Source organism: Canis aureus, chromosome 2, assembly GCF_053574225.1.
Source record: "Canis aureus isolate CA01 chromosome 2, VMU_Caureus_v.1.0, whole genome shotgun sequence".
In the NCBI taxonomy this organism is placed as follows: Eukaryota; Metazoa; Chordata; class Mammalia; order Carnivora; family Canidae; genus Canis; species Canis aureus.
Window position 1 is genome coordinate 24,230,441 of NC_135612.1, and position 7,701 is coordinate 24,238,141.

The 7,701-nt window shown below is 39.5% G+C and overlaps 1 long non-coding RNA gene across 1 annotated transcript; it reads right to left on the bottom strand.

The window, feature by feature from the left end:
- Positions 1-2,192: 2,192 nt before the first annotated feature.
- On the bottom strand, positions 2,193-6,945 carry LOC144290243 (uncharacterized). Its single transcript, XR_013358018.1, has 2 exons — positions 6,752-6,945; positions 2,193-5,160 (listed from the first exon to the last, which is right to left on the bottom strand). It is a non-coding gene; the product is annotated as an uncharacterized LOC144290243 (long non-coding RNA).
- Positions 6,946-7,701: the final 756 nt, after the last annotated feature.

The window sequence follows — 7,701 nt, forward strand, 5'->3', positions numbered from 1 at the left end:
TCATAACTCCTTCAGGGAATTTAACTTCATCATGAATCCAACACATACCATATTTAGCAATTATTTTTGAATCAAACTTTGTGCATCATGCCATTCAGAAGTCCACAGAAGGAAAAGGTATTTAAATCACATCAATAATTTTCAGTAGTTTCTTGCATTGCCCCTTGGATAGTTCGATGCTAGTCCAAAAATAAATAAAAATTTAAAACTTACATATACTCCTTTTAGATGAAAGAGTTGAATTTCATGTCATAAATAGACATCACTGCCACAGTGAGATGTCAACTTTATTGATTTTCCTTAACATACTGCTTAATACATCAAACATTATCGAAAGCTCTGCAAACCTAAAGGTAGACCATTTATTTGCATATGGTTTTGAATCTTAAAGGTCTACAAGGAGAATCAGGGACCCTCTGATAGCAGTGTTTCTTCAGTATTTGTTTGTACTCAAGAAACAGACGCATCTTGAATGCCAGTTTTAAGTATGTGTGCCTTGCCACATTCTTTTTTGTATTTTTGCTTCCTTATTCTGATGCCATCTGTAAAATAACTTGAGCTTAATCTTTCACTCACATTGCTTTTTATCAATGAAGTCGTTTATTAACAGAGCAGATATGGCTTGTAATACAAATTCACATGTGTACTTTCAATAAATCAATCCATTAAAGAGAATTCTATAGAAGAGCCAATGACAGACTTACAACTTTAAAAGCAATGAAAGCAATTTTTAATGTGCTTAGATTTGTTTTGACATATTTTCACATTTAATACTATTGAATGGAAGAAGTACATTTATTTAATAAATACTTTGAAATCACTGCCCTAACGAATAAATATGATACCATTCTGTTTCTGGGAATCAAGACAGGTAATAGTCTTTGAGGATACTGCCCTGAAAATGAATTTTAATTTTCAATCTCATGATGGTAATTCTTAAAACTATTTGTTCTTTGGTTGTTGCAGCTGTAGAGCTGAATGTCAAATTCACAGTTTGCATATTTGTGCAGATTTGTTTAGAAAATGGGCTCTGTTGTGAACTTGTTTCAAAATTGCCAAATGGGTGTGTAATGAAAACACATCTGCTAAACAAAAAAGAGAAACCAAGTTTGAGAAAGGAATTAGCAAGGAAACATTAGTTTTAAAAGTTCTTTTATAATTAAAGTGTGTTGCAAATGAAGTGGATCTGTGCCCGAACATGCTATTCATAGCGTCCATAATCATCAAATAGCAGGCACTCCAGGCAGAGCCAGTAGATCAGCCACAAGCAATTGCGAATAAAGCAGAAGAGGGGGTACGCTTGGAGATGGGGGAGCAGTGGTATGATTTTCTGATATCAAGTACCAAGAAAACATATGTTTAAAAAAATCAATAATTAAGGTGACCTTGTGTGTCTTTCCCCAACTTGGTGGGGGGGAGGTGTGGAGAGAAAATTTTGACAGGGATTTTTAGTTTTCTTTTATTTAGTGTCAGCATTTTGACCTGCTCAAATGCCACCTCATCAGTGACCTTTTCTATCCAAATACATATGTCCAGAACATGTATATCTATACGTACATACACACAAACTTGTGTATGTATCTGTTTACCAAGAGAAAACCTACTGGCGGTGATGTTACCAATTTTATTTATAAATTATTCATTTATAAATTATCAGTAAATATATATCCCAGCTTTGAAATCCCACCCCCTTTGTTTGCACGATCTCTCTTATAGCACCTTGATTTCCTCTTTATTATCTAATCCATTCGAAATACAAGCCCCATAAGAACAAAATCTCTCTTCAGTTCCAGTACCTGACACATAGTTGACATCCATAAAAACGTGCTTAAGAAATGAAAAAAAATCACTAAATATGAGCCTCTTTTTAGCCTTGAGAGAAATATTAGAAACATTTATCCGGTAGGTTTTGGTTGCACCTCTGTCTGGGTAAGGAGGCTCCTTTTGATCCCATACTTCTATAAAACATCCACATATCTTAGGAAAACATTCCACAGGTAATTAGAATATCTTTGTAAATAAGGAAGTATGTCATGTCTTCTCTGTACAGCCTTATATTAATTGGGGAAAGAAATTTGCTTCTAGCTTATAAATCTGTACTGGCCATTGGTTATTATTTATCATTCTTTATTCAACATTCAGCTTGAGATTTCCAAGTTTTCTGCACATTTTTAGAAGTGACACTTAGTGAATGTCTTTTCCAAGTAGCTTTTATTTATTTGAATAAGCCAGCTTTGACAGTATCAACTCAAGGACGGAAGGACAGAAGGAAGGAATTAATTTCCTAACAGCATTATATAGACCATATTCCATATTTTTGATCTCCCATCAAATCTTAACAATAATTGGACAGCAGAGAACAAAATTGGTAATTGAGTTCCCTTTCACCAGGCACAAATTGTGCCAGGAACAGAAAAGGAATTTTTTCAAAATGCAAAGCCGATCAATCATGTAACCCTCATGCTGAAAACCATGCAGTAGCTTCTCATTGCTCTTGAAGTGAAGAACAACATCCTCACCTCTGCTCACATGTCCACCTGGTCTGGCCCTTGTTTATCTCCCCAGTCTCATTAATCATCACTCTCTCATTTGGTCTGTGAGCTCAGGCCAAACTGCCTTCTCTCAATTTCTAAATTCTCTGTTTTTTCCCCCAAATACCAGGCTTCTGATTGTGCGGTTTTGTCTCTAAGGCTCTTCTCTGTCCCACTCCCCCAAATCAGTGCTAATCATCCTTCAGATCCCAGCTCTGAGGTCCCTCTTTCTCTGGCAGCTTTCTCTTCCTTAAATTCTCGTTCTAGACCAGAGTCTTTCATTATAAGCTCCCATAGATAGCCCTCCCTCTCTCCCTTTCCTACCTTGGAGAGCACACACCTCCAGTTGTAATCATACTTTCTTTTGCATTCTTATTTGACTAATAGCTGTCTCCCAACTCATCTGTTGGAGAGCAGAGACACATCTTTTGTTTACCATTGTTTCCCTAGCTCGAGAACGGTGCCTAACATATACAATAGGAGGTCACTAATACTTGCTACATAAATGAAAACAGACAATTTTCAAACTGCGTGACTTGCCTTGCTGATGGAAGTCAACTATCTAAAGAGTTTTAAAATACCCTTAGCTTAACACAACAGTAATTGAGGTATGAAATGATGTTTACAGCTTGTTGCTGTGAACGTAGGTAGTTAAAGAGCAGTAAATGAAGAAGGAATGTTAAACATTGAGAAGTTTCAACCTCAGGGGCTTCTCACCTGTGCTGACGTTAGGCCATTCATTTCAACAGGGAGTAGAGAATGCGGTAGCATTCATGAAAACACGAGATCGTTTTGCCTATGATCTTCAAGAAAAATAGTTTTATAACAAAATGTTGATAGTAATAATGAAATGAATCAAAGAGGAAAAGTTGGAAAGTATGGAAACAAAACACCCAGACCCTGCTGAACATTTCTAAGGAAATAAATATTTAGTTACTCCGTGGTGAGAAGGTCATGTTTTGTGATGTGAAATGTTTCATGCCTCATAGCACAGAAGTTATGAGAGATCCATCAGTAATCACAGTAACACCATCCGTTAACCAAAGCAAGAGATGACAGAAAGATGATAAATGAAGTGTCTCTTTAGAAATGGGAAAAAATGAATGAAGACTTCAGGCATTGAAATCAGTCTGGTTTCCCTCTGGGATTTCTGAGAGGATTTTACATTTAAGTTTTCTCACGTGGCCTCTCCCTTATTTTTATGTGGGTTGCAGGCCTATTAACACTTTCAGTACAGACTCAAATCAACAAAAAATAATTAGAATAGATGGAGAAAAGAGACTGGATGCTGGCCGAGCTTGTTATCCTGGATCTGATATTGAATAGTTGCGTGACCTTGATGAAATATCTTGACCTTCTCTTGAGTCTGACTTACTGCAGAACAGGATTTAATGAGAAACATATACATGATCATTTCTAGGCCTCCTAACATACCCTGGAGAGGGGACATATGTTAATGTTTGCTTTTACTGCACTATATGGGAGTGTGTGCGTGTGCATGTGAACTCAAGGTGTGTTCCAGAGTGCTGAGAAGGCTTTTTTTGATTCTTTTCAGAATCTCTTCCTAACCTGCCCAATGATGCATGGAATTCCTCAAAAGGGGCAGAGCATTTCATTCTATAATTAGCATTAGAAATTAACATACAAATCACATGGGAGAGGTGACACATGGAATTTCATATTATGACTTAAAAAGATTTCAAGGAGCTCTTTTTCTAAGAGTAAATTTTTACAGGGTTATGAAGCCAAGGGAAGTGAATGCTGACAAATGGGAAAGAATAAAAATGAGGACGCTTAGAGTACCAAAAGCACATTTCCCTTGCTTCACATCTTTGCCTGGAGCTGGCCCTGGGGAGCAACGTGGAGAGGACAGTTACGTACACTTTGAATTTTGGTAGTAAACCCCTCACTTCCATCCCCAGGAGAACATGAGCTTACAGGGTCGTACCTTGTTGAACCTCTCAGGCCACACTGAGAACACTTACATTTTTGAGCAATGCTGCCCAGCACCAGGAACTGCACCTGTGAGAGCCCATCTGATTGTAAGATAGCGGGCGGAATGTATTGGATCACCAGTGTTTTAAACATGAAGATCAGTGACAGTCCAGGGAGGTTAATGTCATGACTTTTGCTTTTTTCTTTACTGTTTTTATATAATTTTGGTTTGCTTATTTATTTCGGCAGCCAGAATGGAAAGTATCTTTTCAAACCATCCAGAGGATAGGACACTCCAGCATTTCACATCGCCTTATACTTAATAATAACAACCCGTTGCTAAGGATCATAGTACCGATAGCATATGAAATTACTAGGAGGGTGCAGCCTTTCTGACAGGCTCATTTTGTCTGATTTTGATAAAGTAACAATTCATTGAAAATGAGTTTCTGAGTTTTGAGTGTTCTGGTATATTCTAGATTGAACATTAAATAATAGTGTCTAATATTAGTTCCTAGTGTATCTGTCCTCAATACCCTTCCAGCCCAGTGTTTCCTCAATTAAATGAACGTTAATTTTCTTTGCTTTTTGCCACAATAACCAAGAAAGGAGAAGATTAAAATGAAGATCAGGAAAGTGCTGAGTCTCTGTGAGAGGATGTAATTGGTGTCATGTTGTCCCAGAGTCCAAAGATCTGTGGAGAAAACAGAGATAGGTAAAAAGAATTTAAAAAAAAAAAATTAGGTGGTTATTGACATAGTAGAGATAGCTGGCAATGTGACACCTGGAGCAAGGCCTATTTGGGGACCAAAGATACAGGTATTCTAGTCAGAGGATTGTGTCTGGGACAGCTCTGGTCATCCCTCACAAGCCTTTTATCTGAGTGTCATTTACTAGAAAGTCCCACCCTTAGGAGCTTTCATAACTGGTATCTTTTTTTTTTTTTTTTAGATTTTATTTATTTATTCATGAGAGATACAGAGAGAGGCAGAGACACAGCCAGAAGGAGAAGCAGGTTCCATGCAGGAAGCCTGATGTGGGACTCGATCCCGGGACTCCAGGATCACGCTCTGCCCGGAAGGCAGGCACCACTGAGCCACCCAGGGATCCCCCCATAACCGGTATCTTGACGATGCTGCTGGCCTTCTGATATCTTCAGCTGCTTAGAATTCCCTCCTCTCCTCATCAAATAACATTCTTGGTAGCCTTGTTTAACAATTCAAGAACACTTTCAAGGTTTTGAAATCCAAACTACTGTCAAGAATAACCATCCTAGGGGCACTTGGCTGGCTCAGTTGGTGGAGCATGAGACTCTTGACCTCAGGGTTGTGAGTTCAAGCCCCACGTTGGGTATAGAAATTGCTTAAAAATAAAAATCTTTTGAAATACATAATTATGGGATGCCTGGCTGGCTCAGTGGTTGAGTGTCTGCCTCCAGCTCCTGGAGTCCTGGATCGAGTCCCACGTCGGGCTCCTTGTGAGGAGCCTGCTTCTCCCTCTGCATGTCTCTGCCTTCTCTCTGTGTCTCTCATGAATAAATAAAATCTTTTAAAAATAAAATATAATTATGATGGGGTTGAGGTATCATATAAGACTAGATGTGGGAGGGAACATAGCAAGAAAGAGAAGATAGTTATAGTGAAACCCAGGATCTGAAATTCCCAGCACACCACTCCAGTGTGGGCGTAACTGCTGATTCTTGATGTTGTTCTGAACTGAAGTACTTTCTACTGAACTCTCTGGAATGGGCCAAGAAGGATTCTCTTACATGCGAGAGTGAATAAAGAATAGTAAGAGGCTAGCGTAACTTTTGATATTTAAGTCTTCCAGCTACACGAGGCATGTAGAAAACCAAGGCAGAGTCTATCAAATTATAGATTTACAAAGTGCCCCCACCCAAGATCATTTGGTTCCACTTGTGTAGCTACATGAACAAGGCGTCTGAAAATTTTTAAATTTATAGATAAATTGTACCTAAAAAAATCTTCTGGAAACCATTGCTTTTGCTCAATCAATATTTCCGTTAGAATTTAAAAGTTCACAATACAGAATATGTTTGGCTGCAGTTTAAGACAATGATTTTTTTCTGTCTTGTTTCAGCATTTTTCATACCGATTTTCTTCTTAGACTACCTTCTGTTATATTTTAAATGAGGATATTAGATTTTTTTTTTTTTTTACCTTGGTAGGTTACAATTGCTTAGGGGGCTGCACATTCATTTTTTATGTACGAGTTATGGTGACAAATTCAATCTTTATAAACATGCTTCTTTATACGGTGTGTACCTGGGCAGTTTGCAGTTCCAAGGGCAGCAGTGACAACAGTTGTTGAGGTAAAAGCTCCATCTGGGACTCGATTCCTCCTGTTTAGCTTCCACAACAGTTGAGTGTCACAGCTCTACTCCCAGTTGGAGTGGTCTACTTGAAAACTAAGACCACGGAAAACAGCACGAAAACCAAGAACCCTCTTGTTTAGGTATGGATAATCTAGAAGGAGAGGGACAATATACAGAGGATCTCTCAGGTACTGCTTGCTGCCTGCTTCAGGGTTATTTTTGAAAACAGAAATGAAATCTCCCCAGCCAAAAATGCCTGGGCCCAGGGCTGTGCTGAGTGACCGACTGTGCTGTCTCCACAGCCAAGCTGGGGCGGCCTTGGCCACTCGGCCCGGGCTCGGGGCCACTCTGGTGGGCAGCCTTGCCAACCAGAACATGCCGGGGAGGTGTGGCTTTGGGGCAGCCTGGCTGGCTCCCCAGGACTCTGCAAGGGAAAGCTCTAATGAGATTCCTGGGAAACATTAGACCAAATCAGAGGGCCGATGCCACATTAATCCTTTGACTACTTTTTAACTCGAGTCCCCAGTGAGGGTGAGGAAAAAATGGAAATGATTAGGTTTTCCCTAATTCCGGAGATACTCCTGTTCCCCCTTCACTATGAAGGTGTGACTCTGGACAACCCTTCCAAATGCCATCTCTATCAGTCCCACTGTCTTTGATTTACTCCTCTAACTGGATATTTGGCAGTAAAAGAGGATATGAGCAAGCAACATGTGTGCCACTAAACCCATCAGCAGCAGGAGCCAGCGAGGTCCCGTGGAACTGACACTCGAAGCAGTGGTTCCAAACCTTGTATAGCTGCCATGACGTGGAGATTTGGTGATATGCATGTCAATTGGATAATTGCAAGCGACCAAACCAGGTCATTCGGGTCCACCGTATTCCATCTGGGACCTGAAT